Source organism: Bos mutus, chromosome 7 (genome assembly GCF_027580195.1).
Source record: "Bos mutus isolate GX-2022 chromosome 7, NWIPB_WYAK_1.1, whole genome shotgun sequence".
Classification (NCBI taxonomy): domain Eukaryota; kingdom Metazoa; phylum Chordata; class Mammalia; order Artiodactyla; family Bovidae; genus Bos; species Bos mutus.
In genome coordinates, this window is record NC_091623.1 from 102637776 (window position 1) to 102654420 (window position 16645).

The following is a 16645-nucleotide window of genomic DNA, read 5'->3' on the forward strand; positions in this document are numbered from 1 at the left end:
GCGTCATCACTGATGGCTCGGGATACTGTCTAAAAATAACCACTCAAACTCTTAGCTGTGCCACCGATAGACACAGAAGGGGTTGGCCATCTAGCTGGGGAAATCTGTGTCATCAGTATAGAATAGATAAGGTGATTGCTGATACATATTACGATCACAGAGATAACAATGACCAAGGTTTACTTGGGACTTAGAATTTTCTCGGCAAACCCTTGACATAGATACTGTTACTATGCTGATTTTACTAATCAGGAAACAGAGGCGCTAAGAAGCTGTTACTTGCCCAAGATCACCTGTCTAGAAGTGGGGTAGGCAGGCGGATTCTACATTCAGTCCGGGTCACTTCTTTTTTAAATTAGGTATTTATTTTTGGCTGCCCTGGGTCTTTGTTGCTGCAGGTGGGCTTTCTCTGGCTGGCGATGAGTGAGGCGTACTCATCATTGTGGTGCTTTGGCTTCTCATCGTGGTGGCTTCTCTAGCCGCGGAGCACAGGATCCAAGGTGCATGGGTTCAGTAGTTGTGGCACACGGGTTTAGCCGCTCCACAGCATGTAGGACCTTCCCAGATGAGGGATTAAACCTGTGTCCCCTGCATTAGCAAGTAGATTAGCCTCTAGATACCAGGAAGTCCCAACCTGGTTCACTTTGATGTGGATGAACTCTTGATATGACAGGTCTTAGTTAAATATTTATGAGAATATCAGTGAGTGTATGAATATTTATGAGTGCGCAGCTCACATCTGGAGAAGTGTAAGAATTAATATCTGGTCCTTGTCGTCAAGGTGCTTGGATCTTGCTGAGATCCAAGCCTTAGGCATTCACCCACTCATATGAGTGGTTCAGACTCTGAGGTTTATCCCTGGGGGGTTAGAGTGGCAGGGTTTCTGAGTTGGAGCAGGCAGAGAAGGCTTCCTGCAATAGGTAGCTCTCAAAGCATGAACTGGGTTTGAATAAAATGAAAAGGGAGAAGGCAGAGAACATTCTCATGAATTTCTGCACGATGTGGGCTCTGCCTTCTCTGCCATCCTCTCCTCCTGTCACTCTCCTCCTTTTTTCACTCTACTCTATCCTCACTGGCTTCCTTTCAGTTCCTCAACAATTGAAACATTATTGCCACCCCAGGGGCTTTGCACTTGCTCTCACCTCTGTTGGGAACTTTCTCCCATCTGATTTTCTTGTGCCTGGAGTTTTTTTGCCCTTCAGATCTCTGTCCTAATGTCAGCTCCTAAAAGAGGCTCTCACAGGCTTAGTTCAGCACCTTGCCCTGCTTTGCGTCCTTCCTGGCACTTGTCATGATCAGGAGTGATTTGTCACCTGTGCTGGACAGACACGGCCTGAGAACAGGCACTTCACGTGTCTTATCCGCTGCAGCGCTCCAAGTCTAGAGCAGTGGTCAGCACAGAACAGGCACTTCACGTGTCTTATCCGCTGCAGTGCTCCAAGTCTAGAGCAGTGGCCAGCACAAAGCTGGCTCTCAGTCAGAGTGGAAGCTGTCTTTTACTAGGGTTCCAGCCTGCAATAGTGCCCAGTGCTGGTCTTCACTGGTCTTCAGGTGCAGTAAAGTCAGGAAGAAAAAGATAAATAGCATATGATATTGCTTATATGCAAATCTAAAAAGAATCATACGAATGACCTTACATACAAAACCAAAACAGACTCAGAGACTTAAAGAACGAATTTATGGTTAGCAGTGGGGAAGGGTTGGGGGGGCATAAATTGGGAGATTGCAATTGACATAGACACACTGCTGCTGCTGCTGCTGCTGCTGCTAAGTCGCTTCAGTCGTTTCTGACTCTGTGCGACCCCACAGATGGCAGCCCACCAGGCTCCCCCGTCCCTGGGATTCTCCAGGCAAGAACACTGGAGTGGGTTGCCATTGCCTTCTCCAGTGCATGAAAGTGAAAAGTGAAAATGAAGTCGCTCAGTCATGTTTGACTCAGCGACCCCATGGACTGCAGCCCACCGGGCTCCTCCGTCCATGGGATTTTCCAGGCAAGAGTACTGGAGTGCGGTGCCATCACCTTCTCCCATAGACACACTACTATATATAAAACAGATAGCTAACAAGGACCTACTGTATAGCACAGGGAATGTTCCTCAATATTCTGTAACAACCTAAATGGGAAAAGAATTTGAAAAAGAACAGATACACTTACATGTATAACTGAATCACTTTGCTGTATACCCGAAACTAACACAACATTGTTATCAACTGTACTCCACTATAAAATGCAAAGTTAAAAAAAAGGGAGGGGGGAGATTCTTGAACCTGAGAAAGTCTGGGTGTCTGTGCATTTTTCATTAGAGAAGGCCCATGGCTTCCTTCAGGTTTTGAAAGGGATGAGTCAGAAATCCATGAAAGTATTTCTGCACCAGCTGACCACCAAGACCTCTCCCAGTTGCACAGATCAAGAGCTCTGCCTCAGCTGTTTAGTACAGGGTGCTGGCAGATTCCTCAGATATCTGTTTGCACTGTGGACAGATGTGTGCTTTTATAGGATTGGTTGCTATAGCTCCCAGGGATCATGGGGACTAAAATTAACTTAAACATTGTGTTTTTCTTCATAAACTAAGATAATGATTCTGATGAAAGTGAGCTGATGGAACCATTCCCAGTGTTTGGCTGGAGTTCTCACGAGGCCTTCAGCTCAGGAGCTAGAAAGCTGACTGGGGCTAGGCCAAAGCTCTGGGACAAAGATCCCATCTGGGGGCTCTCTGTGGGGGGACCCTGAGCCTGGATTCCTCAGAGGAAAACTTGGAAGGTTTTCTGTCTAGGTCCTCCCTAGCACCCTGAGGGGACAGGAGCCTCTGAAGCAAGATGGCTTGGACCTAGGGAGGGAGACCATTAGGACTAAGGCTGGTCCTCTGGTCACCACCAAGGGAAGAGAGAGAAGTATACTTGGGCCAGGGGTGCTGGTCCTGGGTGCCAGGCCCTGCTCTGACACTGCGTCGCTGAGTGACACAGGCTCATCCCTGCTCCTGTCTGAGCTATGCCTTTTCCTTGGTTAGTATACTGGACAGCATGATGGTAGTCCTGTGTGTGCTCAGCTGCTTCACCTGTGTCCAACTCTTTGCCACCCTGTGGGCTGTAGCCCACCAGGCTCCTCTGTCCATGGGGTTCTCCAGGCAAGAATACTGGAGTGGGTAGCCATTCTCTTCTCCAGGGGATCTTCCCAACCCAGGGATTGAACCCAGGTCTCCTGCATTGCAGGCAGATTCTTTACCGTCTGAACCACCAGGGAAGCCCCATAGTAGTCATAAGAGCCAATATTTGTTAAACACCTTCTATGTGCCAAGCACTGAGCTAAGTGCTTGGTGCATATTTTCTGACCTAACCTTTATGAGATAGGAACTATTATCCCCATTTTAGAGATGTGGAAAGTGAAATTTCAGATCCATAATTTGCCCAAGCTCATGCACCAAGTACATGATTGAATCAGAGATTCAAATCCAGGTATAAGGGACACCAGTGCCCAAGTGCTTAACCTACTACACTCCACTTCTCCTAAGTTCCCCTCCATCTCTGCCGTCTGTGGGCTCTGGACTGTACCACCACTGGGTGCCCATCTCCCTAGTCGGGTGTGTTGCTGACCCCACATCAGATTGGATCAGCTTTTCACCTTGCAGAATGAGAAGTCAGCCCCTTGGGGTCCCTACCAGCTGCCCATCACCCCGTCCAGCTTCTCACCCGCTGTGCTCCTTTAGGTACCACCCCTGCTCCCTTGATCCTTCCCTTCTTGACATAGCACCCAGCACAGCTTTAGAACTCCAGGACAGTGCCCACAAGTGCACGGTGTCCAGGCTCCCATACCTCCCAGAACGTCAGCTGCCTCCATCACTCATTCATGGATTCCACTCCACAGAGGCTGTATCCATAAGTAGGGCCAAGGCTGTCTTCATGCCTTTTACATTCTAACAGCTAGAGGCAGGTGATAAATAAAGTTTCAGGTTGTGATCAGTCCTATGAATGAACTAAACAGGATGACTTGAGAAGGTAATGGGAGAATTATTTACTGATAGGGTGGTCAGGGTAGGCCTTTGGAGGAGGTCAATTTTGGAGAAAAAATGAATGATGAGTCAGTGAGAAGGGCTGGGGGAGGAGTGTTCCAGGCAAGGGGAGAATAACTGCCAAGACCCTGACTTCTTCAAGTGACTGAAAATGTGGCTAAAATTATAGATCAGAGATTTCCCTTCTCCTCATGGCCTTCCTCATCCTCCTCTCCTTCCTCTTCCTCTGCTTCATCCCTGTTCTTCATCTCCTTTCTCAGTGAATGACAGAGCCATCCTGTGAAGGAATTGGGGAAATAGGGAATTAGAACCTAGGCTGTAGATATAGAGAAACTGAGGCCACAGTCCCTCAGTGGAGATGGGACTCCAAACCAGGTCTCCTGAGCCCTGGCTCAGAGACCGAATCTCAGGCTCACTGAGAGCCTGCTCACCCTTCTGCTCGTAACTCCAGAGCTTCTGTCTCCTGGACCACATGATGGACCATCTCTGGGAGCTGAACTGGGGTCGGGTGGGCCACCAGTGTTAGCAGGTACGAGCAGAACTACCTAGAGAGGAAGCGAGAGGTCCAAGCTCTGGAAACAGACGGGGAGACTGTCAATTTGGCTTCTAGCAAGAAGGAAGGCAACCAAGCAGAAAGTTAAGTAAATAGAAGCAGTGCCAAGAAACGTCCCCTCAGGCCTCACATCAGAAGCAGTGTCAGCATCTCAGTGGTTCAGAGCTCCAAGGCCGTAAATCCTGAGTGGGCCTTGCGAGCAAAAAAAAAAAAGTTTTGTATGTGGGAACTTGAGGGCCTCGGGGAGACCAGCTCCCCTTGGAACAATTATGAGTAAACTAGAAAGAGAGATGACAATTTCCAATCTTTCTCAGCAGACACTGGGCAAAACACTTATGTTCATTAGCTCTTTTAAACTTCCCTTAATATACACACTTAGCTAGGATATTAGTTTTCCATTATTGCTATAATAAATTATCCCAAACTTGGTGCCTTAAAACACACATTTATGACTTTACATTTCTGGAGGTCCTAAAATCAAGGTCTTGGCAGGGCTGTGTTCCTTCTGAAGGCCTGAGGGGAGAATCTGTGTCCTTGCCTTTTTCAGCTTCTAGAGGCCAGCTGCCTTGCTTCACCTGTGGCCTGTTCTCCATCCTCCAAGCACATCTTTCCAACCTCTGTTTCCTGTGTTGCATCTCCTTTTACTGACTTTACCCTCTCACCTCCCTCTTATAGAGACTCTTGTGATTACATTGAGCTCACCCGGATAATCTAGGATAATCTTCCCATCTCCAAGGCCTAACTTCACCTGCAAAGTTGGTCCCTTTGGCCATATTTATAGTTACAGGAATAAGAACATGGACTTTCTGGAGGAGAGTGGGTATTATTTTGTCTACCATAGGGAGGTACAATTGCTTCCCAGGTGGCATTAGTGGTAAAGAACCCACCTGCCAATGTAGAAGATGCAGAAGACTCGGGTTCAGTCCCTGGGTTGGGAAGATCCCCTGGAGGAGGAAAAGACAACCCACTCCAGTATTCTTACCTGGAGAATCTCATGGACTGAGGATCCTAGCAGACTATAGTCCATGGGCTTGCAGAGTCAGAAACGACTGAAGTGACTTAACATGCATGCATGGAGGTGCAATTACTGTTCCCATTCCAGAGATGAGGAAAGAAAGGTTCAGAGAATTAAATAGCTTGCTCAAAGTCCCACTGTTGTAAAGCTAGAAATCTACACAAGTAGCTTAACTCCAGACCCCAGCTCTCTGTCGCTTCCCTAATCACAACCCTGCCTGTGCCATGTGAGGCTCCCTCCCTTCCCCTATCTGACCCAAGCCCACCCATCCTTTGAGCTCAGGCTGAATCTTTGTTAGTCTTTCAAAGTTTAAAGCTGATAGAGCCCTTCAGCTCTATCCAGGCCTACTCCTCCTTGTATGGCTGGGGAAATGGAGGATTGTACAGCCCAAGGTCACAGTATAGAAAGCTAGGCTTAGAGCCCTGGTCTCCAGGCCCAAGTGGAGGCCAACTCTGGCTGCTCCAAGTCTCTGGAGGCAGGGACGGGGCCACCTGATCCCTTTGGACTTAAGATTATGTATCAAAACTCTGACACACACCATTTGTGCATCTGGCTGAAGGTCAAGCCTGCCAAACTAAGACAGCCCAGGCAGAGGGAGACTGACTCAGCCTGTCTTCCTGTTACTGTATCTTTCCCTGGGCGGGCCCTCCCATTGGCTGAAGGGCACAAAGAGCCCATTGTTCTCTGGTTGTTGGGCTGAGTGGCGAATGACCAGGGCAAGGCCAAAGGGAGAGGAGGGTGGAATTTCATGTCAGCACCCGCTGTACTCTCAGCACTCCCACCAGCAAATTCACATTCCCCATCAGCTCTCAACAGTTTATAAAGGACTTTTCTTCCCATATCTTAGGGAGCAGCACAGTCAGTCCCTCAGGTAGAAAAGTAAGGATTCACTCAGCACATTCAGGGCTTGAGCAGACAGAACGTTCTGCTCATGGTCACCCAGATGGCCCAGTGAAGCTGAAATGACCACTCCAAACTGGTCTGAGGATCTTTCTACTAACCAGCTGCCTCTACCTGGGGTCAAGGGAGAACTTACCGAGGCATCCCCTTCCCCACTGAGGTGGCAAAGCATTCATCATATGTTGGCTGCACTCTCTCGAGTTGACACAAACCACCACCCCCCACCAATGAACAGTGTTTGAGTTGCAATTAGGTTCTGCCTTTAGTAGGACCCTGCCTGTAGTCTATCCTCGAGTGGTGTATCTTTTCTCTGCACCTCGATTTTCTTGTCTTATTAAATAAGCATGATTATACATCTGACCCTCCTGAGTACAAAGTCAGTGTTAGATTCAGAGAGAGTAGGTTTCAGAGAGTGAGTTAACAAGAGCAAAGTTGAAAGGCCCAACTTTGGAGTCAGATCTCTGGGTCTGGATCCTGTGGCAAGTGACTTAACTCTAAAACTCTGGGCAGGGACTCCCCTGGTGGTCTAGTGGTTAAGACTCTGCATTTCCACTGCAGGGGGCAAAGGTTCAAGCCCTGGTCAGGGAATTTAAGATCCCGCAGACTGCAAGGTACAGCCAAAAATTAAGGGAAAACAAACAAACAAACAATAAAACTTGGGGCATAGTATTTCAGATCCAACCTCAGTTTACTCAAATGTAATGGTACAATCCACCCCCTTCCCAGTCCCCTGCCTTTATGAGGATCTTGTAAGGATTAAATGAAATTATATATGTAGTGTGTTTGGCTCACTGTTTCATATCCTGCACTATCAAAAAATGTGAGCTATCTTATCATTAGAGCATTAAAAATTTCCCAAAGCATGTCCACATACTCTTAGTCCTCAGATAAAAAGGGGGACCCTGGGTTCAAGTGAGTTTGGGAAGTGTGGCATCAGCCACCTTCCTCATGGTTATTCCTGAGCCACAAGACAGTGTTAAAGCCTCTGAGAAGTTCTGCAGGAAAGAAACTCTTTTTTGGTCTGTTTGTTTGTTTGTTTAGGCTGCACCATTCGGCATTCAGGATCTTATTTCCCTGACCAGGGAAAACCTTTATGTGTCCCTCTTTTCAGTGAACTTCTGAATATGTCCCAGAGAACTCTGTTTCCATGAAAATGCCTTTGAGGGATGTCTGTTGGATCCAATGTCCTTGTCCAGGAAGGTGAAGTAACTTGTTCTGGGTCATGAGGCCAGTGAATGGTAGACCCGGGGCTTGACCCAAGCTCATGAATTCTTTGGCATAGTGCTCTATTAAAGCATGCTGAGGAAAGGTCTCCTGCTAGAGGTATAGACACATCATCATCAAGTTGCTCAATTGTGTCCAACTCTGTGACCCTGTGGTCTGCCAGGCTCCTCTGTCCATGGGATTCTCCAGGCAAGAATACTGGACTGGGTGGCCATTTCTTTCTCCACGGGATCTTCCCGACCCAGGGATCAAACCTAGGTTTGATCCGCCTGCATTGCAGGTGGATTCATTACCATTTAAACCACCAGGGAAGCCCAGAAATGTAGACAAATTCTCTCTAAATGTCAAAGATTCGTGTACAGAGTACATAGACTTTTACTCTGTCTTTGAGGTCCTGTATCCATGACTGAAGGTGCCAGGCTCCGTTCGGACTGAGCTATCTCCCCGTAGCCCTGGGTGGGGTTGGAGGAGCTCGACGATGGATTAGTTCTGCCTCCTCCCATCCCTGGCTCTGTAACACTCCAGCTGCTGGTCTGGGTCCAGGGAACACTCACACGCAGGCACCAATTTTCTCCTGAAACCCCACACGCCTGGAAATCTTTTCTGAAGGAGGGGGAAAGCCCTATAACCCAGTCCGGCAACGTGGCAGATCTTACGTGTTCCCTGACGTGGCCAGCAAACCAAGCCTCTCTTCAGTTTTAGCAGCTGTGGACCCAGGGGTAATGACGGCCCCGCCAGCCCAGCGACGTGGCAACCGGTGCTGTGACTCAGCTGCCCTGGGGGACAGCCTAGAGCCTCCATCCTTCTTTTCTGGGTCTCAGGAGATGGGGACACAGAAAGGAGATCTGGATTAACCAATTACCAATTAACCCCTTACCCCTGTCTCCAAGTCTCTTTTCCCCCACCATTGCCTGGCAGACTCACTCTCTTCTGGGGCTGATCCAGTAGGTCATCTCTCTCCACTCCTGGCTTCAGTTCTCAGACAGCAGCTTCTTGTAATGAATCTTCGAGACTTTCCACACCAGTGACGTTCACACAGGCTGCTATGGGAGTTTCATAGAGGAGCCTTAAGGAGACAGAAAGAAAGCCAAAAGGGCAGATCTCCAGATTCCCAGTCCATTTCTGCCTTCGACCAGAGCAGAACTACATTAAAAAAAAAAAAATTATTGGAGTATAGTTGATTTACAGTGTTGTGTTGGTTTTAGGTGTACAGCAAAGTGAATCAGTTGTATATAAACATATGTCCATTTTTTTGTTTTTAGATTCTTTTCCCATATAGGCCGTTATAGAGTACTGAGTAGAGTTCCTTGTGCTACACAGCGGGTCCTTATTAGTTACCTAGAGCAGAACTACTTTTACCTGTCTGACATATCAGGCTATTGCCTAAGATTTCATTACTTAATAAAAAAAATTGAAATGCACGAGTTTATTTTTAGCCCACTGGCTTTACCGGTGAAGAAAAAAATGAGCAAAGAGAGAGAGCGAGAGCAATCTGTCCCAAGACACAGAGTATCACAAACTCACAAGCTGTACCCAGCCCCGTGGGAAAGGAAAGAGCTCCATGAGCCAAATGTGAGCCCCGGACAATGTCAGACCCACTCCGCAGAAGCTTGAAGTCTCTTCACCCCAGGTAAGTAGCCATGAGGAAGGGGCTCCATCCACCTGCCAGGTACATCCCTGGAGAAGAAACCAGTGTTACCAGGGAGACAGGGTCATCATCTTTGGGAGCAGGCAGGTGACAGGTTTGAGAAGTTCCTCTAGACAAAGTGCTGGATCTAGCCGGGGGTGGGGGAGGGGCTTGGTCAACTTGGAGAGAACATGCCCCACCCAGAGACTCTCAGATCCCTTGCTGCTGCTGCTAAGTCGCTTCAGTCGTATCCGACTCTGTGCGACCCCATAGACGGCAGCCCACCAGGCTCCCCCGTCCCTGGGATTCTCCAGGCAAGAACACTGGAGTGGGTTGCCATTTCCTTCTCCAATGCATGAAATTAAAAATGGAAGTGAAGTCACTCAGTCATGTCCGACTCAGGCAAGAGTACTGGAGTGGGTTGCCATTCTCAGATCCCTTACCCCCTTTTTAAATATTTTCTCCTTCAAACAAAATCCATCTGCTGGAGGTATCTCTTATCAGCCACCAGTCTGGCAGCTTTATTGATGGGAGCTGAGGCTGGTTCACCTTTCCCAAAGGTCCCTCTTCTGTATCCTTCTGGGAGAAAGACCAATGTCTTACTTTCTGGTTATGAAAACTTTAGAGAGACCTAGCCTTGTGCTTCCTTCTCTCTGCTTTTCTCTTCCTCTTCTCCATCTTCTCATTTCCCATCTTCCTTTTTTTAATCTGAACCCTTTCTTTTTCAAATCCCTTATGACTATACAGTGGAGTGAGAAATAGATTTAAGGGACTAGATCTGATAGACAGAGTGCCTGATGAACTATGGATGAAGGTTCGTGACATTGTACAGGAGATAGGAATCAAGACTATCCCCAAGAAAAAGGAATGCAAAAAAGCAAAATGGCTGTCTGAGGAGGCCTTACAAATAGCTATGAAAAGAAGGGAAGCAAAAAGCAAAGGAGAAAAAGAAAGATATACCCATTTGAATGCAGAGTTCCAAAGAATAGCAAGGAGAGATAAGAAAGCCTCCCTCAGTGATCAATGCAAAGAAATAGAGGAAAACAATAGAATCGAAAAGACTACAGATCACTTCAAGAAAATTAGAGATACCAAGGGAACATTTCATGCAAAGATGGGCTCAATAAAGGACAGAAATGGTATGGACCTAACAGAAGCAGAAGATATTAAGAAGAGGTGGCAAGAATACACAGAAGAACTGTACAAAAAAGATCTTCACGACCCAGATAATCATGATGGTGTGATCACTCACCTAGAGCCAGACATCCTGGAATGTGAAGTCAAGTGGGCGTTAGGAAGCATCACTATGAACAAAGCTAGTGGAGGTGATGGAATTCCAGTTGAGCTATTTCAAATCCTGAAAGATGATGCTGTGAAAGTGCTGCACTCAATATGCCAACAAATTTGGAAAACTCAGCAGTAGCCACAGGACTGGAAGAGGTCAGTTTTCTTTCCAATCCCAAAGAAAGGCAATGCCAAAGAATGTTCAAACTACCACACAATTTCACTCATCTCACATGCTAATAAAGTAATGCTTAAAATTCTCCACAGGCTTCAGCAATACATGAACCATGAACTTCCAGATGTTCAAGCTGGTTCTAGAAAAGGCAGAGGAACCAGAGATCAAATTGCCAACATCTGATGGATCATCGAAAAAGCAAGAGAGTTACAGGAGAATATCTATTTCTGCTTTATTGATTATGCCAAAGCCTTTGACTGTGTGGATCACAATCAACTGTGGAAAATTCTGAAAGAGATGGGAATACCAGACCACCTGATCTGCCTCTTGAGAAACCTATATGCAGGTCAGAAGCAACAGTTAGAACTGGACATGGAACAACGGACTGGTTCCAAATAGGGAAAGGAGTACGTCAAGGCTGTATATTGTCACCCTGCTTATTTGATTCATATGCAGAGTACATCATGAGAAACGCTGGGCTGGAGGAATCAAGGTTGCCAGGAGAAATATTAATAACCTCAGATATGCAGATGACACCACCCTTATGGCAGAAAGTGAAGAAGAACTAAAGAGCCTCTTGATGAAAGTGAAAGAGGAGAGTGAAAAAGTTGGCTTAAAGCTCAACATTTGGAAAACTAAGATCATGGCATCTGATCCCATCACTTGATGGGAAATAGATGGGTAAACAGTGGAAACAGTGGATGACTTTATTTTTGGGGGCTCCAAAATCACTGCAGATGGTGACTGCAACCATGAAATTAAAAGACACTTACTCCTTGGAAGGAAAGTTATGACCAACCCGGATAGCATATTAAAAAGCAGAGACATTTCTTGGCTATGATTTTTCCAGTGGTCATGTATGGATGTGAGAGTTGGACTGTGAAGAAAGCTGAGCGCCAAAGAATTGATGCTTTTGCACTGTGGTGTTGGAGAAGACTCTTGAGAGTCCCTTGGACTGCAAGGAGATCCAACCAGTCCATCCTAAAGGAGATCAGTCCTGGATGTTCATTGGAAGGACTGATGTTGAAGCTGAAACTCTCATTCTTTGGCCACCTGATGCAAAGACCTGACTCATTTGAAAAGACCCTGATGCTGGGAAAGATTGAGGGCAGGAGGGGAAGGGGACGACAGAAGATGAGATGGTTGGATGGTATCACTGACTCGATGGACATGGGTTTGGGTGGACTCCAGGAGTTGGTGAGGGACAGGGAGGCCTGGCGTGCTGCGGTTCATGGGGTCACAAAGAGTCGGACACAACTGAGTGACTGAACTGACTTTCTTTTTCTGTTCTTCTCATTTCTTTCTTTCTTTATTTATTTGGCTGCACCAAGTCTTGGCTGCAGCATGTGGGATCCCATTCCCCTGCTTTGGGAGTGCAGAGGCTTAGCCACTGGACCACCAGGTAGTCCCTTCCCATCTTTCTGAAGAGAGTAGTGGACCAGGCATCAAGGGGCCCGAGTTCCTCACTCCATAAATAACTTAGGCAAGTCATCTCCCTTCTCTGGGCACTTGGCTCATTTGTAAAATGAGGCTGTCGGGTTAGGTCACAATTTCCAAATGGTGGGGGATGAGGATCAAGGTGAGGGGGCTCAGATTCTCTCCTTAGACACTCCCCCCCACCAAGGCAGCTGTTGTTGGGATATTTTAATCGGGTTCTGCAGCTAAATAACTCTTGAAAAGCACTATGTCATTTAATTCAAGGCCTTGAAGACTTTCAGTTCAGTGTTTCCTCTTCTCTTTCTCTACTGTTTCCTGTGTCTCTCCCTCCCCTCTCAGGTTTTCTAGTGGAGCCTTGTGATTCTCCAGGGTGGCAACCCTGAGTCTGCCCTGCTATCTCTCAGGAGGCCAGACTTTGCCCTTTGACTTGCAATGTGGGAGAAGTAATCATTTCTTTTCTGAAACCCCAGAACCGTAAGGGCCCCACCCCAGAGCTATGAGTAGTCAGAGCCAGCCACCCATCTTGGCCCCCGGTCCCAACACCGAGATCTCCACACCCTGCCCTCCCCCACTAAATGGCCCACTTCCCAGCCTTATCCCAAGTTGGATTATTCTCCTGATTCAGACATTTTTGTGGTGTGAAATCATCCCCGCCCCAGCCAGCTGAAGCCAGGAGCTCGCTCCAGCCCACAGCAGCTGGCCAGCCCTCCCTTCTCCTGCCACGTCCCACACCCTCAGCTCCTCTGCTCCAGGGGCTCAGAATTTCCATCTGATGTCCTTCCAAGGCTAAAGAGAGATTCAGACGGAGTGGCAGGGGCATGGCTGCTCTGTCCCTTCCCTGCAGCTCCTGTGCAGCTGCTGGCACAACGTGGCTAACTCCCAGGTCAAGGCGATTAAGATGAGTTTGTGAGATCCAGACAGAGGGACAGAGTTCAAGAAAGACAGAGGAACAGGCTCAGACAGAGAAGAGAAAGACATTGACCGAGCATGCCATGATTAAGAGAGAAGCAGAAGTGAGGAGAGAGGGGAAAAGGCACCCACAGAGAAACAAATGTGGAGAAATCGACCCAAAACTCAGCAATAAGACCAGAGGGTGACTGCATGTCCTCTTGATGTTAGACTAAAGCCTGGACTAACACACCCATCCAGGGACCACCTTCTCTAGGAGATGTACTGTTGTTTGACTTGTTTACTATTGATTAGGGGGCCTGGCTCTGAAGTTACATATTAATCCATAGATTTCTGTCCAGTTGAAGGCAGAACCCCAGAGGCTGGAGTTTTAAGGCCTTGTAGGACATTAACCAGTTTTGTATATGACCTAGCAGACTCTCCAGCTTTCCTTCAGTGCCCATGTAGACATGATCTCTCTTTGAACTCTCCTGGAATCAGCTTTACCACCCTGCTATTCCCTCATGAACAGGTTAAATAAATCATTGACATGTGCCCATTTTTTATTTTTATGAAAGTTTTTAACTTAAGAAAAAACAAACTGGTTTTGACAGGAGAAGCAAAAAATAGAATGAGGCAGATAAGGAAAGAGTGAGAGGCAGAGAGAGAAAGGGAAAGAGAGAGAGAGACGCACTGAGAAATCAGCAGGAAAAAGCAACACAGAGAAACAGAAAGAGCTAAAGGCAGAGATGAGACTTCTCTGGCGGTCCAGTGGTTAGGACTCAGTGCTTTGTCTGCCAGGGCCCAGGTTCAGCCCCTGGTTGGGAAACCAAGATCCTGCAAGCCTCGTGGCATGGCCAAAAGAAAAAAGAGATCAAGGCAGAGGAACTGAGACCCAGTCAAACTCATACACAAAGTCAGAGAGAGAGAAGGAGAGAGAGAGAAGAGCTAATAGCAGAGCACAGGGTCAGCCATGCATACGCACAAAACCATAAATAGTGGTAGCTTCTGGAGAGGGGATGGATTGAGCGGAAACGGAGGTGAGCGGTACTTTATACCAACTTATTACTTCCCTAGTGCATTTTTTATGGACATATAATTGCCTGTTGTTGGGTGCTTTTAAAATAGACACAGAGGGCAAGGCCAAAAGACACTGAGAGAGAAAAAGGAACCACCAAAGAGAGATGGCTGGCAGTAAGAGCAGCACAGGTAGGGCAAGTGAAACTTGATGGGAGGCCATGAGGCAGGATCAAGAACGGTTCACACCTGCTCCTGTGCTCACTGAGCCTGGAGCCCTTTTGGGCTGGGTGTGGGGCTGTCAGAAGTCTGTGTGGGAGGCAGGCAGGGAGCCAGAAGAAGCAGAGAAGAGGCAGACATGGAGGAGAGAGATGAGCAGGAACAAACAGATCCAGGGCCGGTTGAGAGACAATCAGGAGCTGCGGCCAGGCCTCCTCCCTCCTCCCAGAACCTGGGCACCCAGGCCTGAAGGGAGGCACCTTTCAGAGACGTTGTGGGGTCCAGGAGATAGAGGATGGGGGAGCCTCCCAGAGATGCTTCTCCAGGGCATGGAATGTGCCCTGAGAGCTGCCAGGCCCACAGGCAACCACCTCCGGTACATCAGCCTTATAAGGAGAAGCAGACCGAGGGCCTGTCACGTTCAACCCAGTTCATGAAAGGAGATAACTCAGGCCCAGGCAGGAGGAGAGACTTGTTCAAGATCACATGGTTAATTTGAATATCATCAGGAGGAGGAGCCAAGTCAATGACTCCTTCTTTGATGTTTTTTCCATTCTAGCCTCACCACTTTCCATTTTCCACACAGCAACTAGAATGGCTCTTTTAAAATGCTCATCACTCTGTCCCTTCCCTGCTGGAAACCCTTGCAGAATTCTCTCCCCCAGTGCCATTTTCTAGCTAATGAGATGTATGGCACTTGAGAAGGATCCTTTCAGGAATCTGACTCAGCTGGGTAGTCCATCTCTCTTTTAAAATATCAAATTATACAGATAGGGGCTCTACCCTGCCCGCCCACTGCAAATTTGCCCAAGGCCACGTACATCCTAGAGGCAGCTCTTCTTGTGGCTCAATCCAAATGTCTTATGTATAATGTCCTCAGCAGGCTCTTAACATGGGCTCTCTCCTCAGATCCCTACTGGCATGTAGAGTAGACTTAGCTGGCCCTGTTCATCCCTTCTCCTTCCCAAAGTAGTGAAGTCCTATCATAAGGTAGACACTCATTCTTGGTGGGATGAAAAAGGACTCCAAAGGACAGTTGTTATTTGAAGTCATACTTAGATTTGGCATGCAGAAGTCCACCTTTTCGCCTTTTCTTCCTTCTTTCTTCTTGCTGCCTGGAATGAAGGCATAATGGCTGGAGCACCAGCAGCTATATTGGACCACAAAATTACCTCAAGAGTGGAAGCCATTAGCTAAGGGGATGGAGACGAAAAAGAGCCTGGGGTCTGATGACCAAAGAACTGCCATAACAACCCTGGACACACTACCTCCAGCCATCTGATCTCAGCTTAGTGAATTCCTGAGAGAAGCCTTCACTAACCACCTAATCTCATGGATGGGTGGTATCATTGACTCAATGGACATGAGTTTGAACAAACTCCAGGAAATAGTGAAGGTCAGGGAAGCCTGGTGTGCTGCAGTCCATGGGGTTGAAAAAGTCGGGCACTACTGAGCTACTGAACAGCAACAACCCACCCCTAATCTCCAGTCACTCTGTCATCCACCCTGGGGGGATTTTCTTCCTTATCACAAGATAAATTCACCTGTGCTTTTTCATGGGCTTGTTCTCTATCTCCCTCTCCCCCAGAATCTAAGTGTTGCATGAACAGGGCTCTTGCATGTCTTGGTCACTGGTACAGCACTTGTGTTTCACACAACGCCTACATTTCTTCAACAGAGATGGTTTTTCCTTTTTCAAGAATTCCCCACATGAATTTTGTGTTTTTTTAATCACAATTTTTAGAAAATCAGTCTTAGTAGGTGCAACGATTAGGTTTAAGGAATAGTGATACAATTTTAAAGAAATTTACACTAATAAATCTTAAGGCTCACTGAAACTTGGTTTGATTTTTTTAAAATATAAATTTATTTAATTGGAGGTTAATTACTTTACAATATTGTATTGGTTTTGCCATACATCAACATGAATCCGCCACAGGTATACACTTGTTGATTTTTTTTAAATTTTATTTATTTATTTTTTGGCTACATTATGAGGCATGTGGGAATCTTAGTTCCCCGACCAGGGATCAAACCCACGCCCCCTACACTGGATACCCTTGGACCACCAGGGAAGTCCCTATGCATTTTAAAATTGGATATTCTGTTAGATTCAAGTGTAGAGTAGAGATACAATGTGCTGGGGATTCAGGAGGAGAGCTTGCTGTTGCAAGGGTCCAGGGATTAACAGTGAGGATGGAAATGTGGAAGCACAGTTGAGAGCTAGCTCTAAAGTACCATGAAGAGACTCTTGAACACGAATCTGATGATGTCACTGCCCTACAAAAACACTTCCTTC

General features: G+C 47.1%; 1 long non-coding RNA gene across 2 annotated transcripts; it reads right to left on the bottom strand.

Annotated features, from left to right (window-relative positions):
- Positions 1–595: 595 nt before the first annotated feature.
- LOC138988572 (uncharacterized) lies at positions 596–9068 on the bottom strand. 2 transcript variants are annotated; one of them, XR_011464870.1, is made up of 3 exons: positions 8624–9068; positions 8356–8544; positions 596–4284 (listed from the first exon to the last, which is right to left on the bottom strand). It is a non-coding gene; the product is annotated as an uncharacterized lncRNA (long non-coding RNA). The 2 variants fall into 2 exon arrangements; XR_011464871.1 differs by lacking the exon at positions 596–4284 and adding an exon at positions 4291–5504.
- Between the last annotated feature and the right edge of the window lie 7577 nt (positions 9069–16645).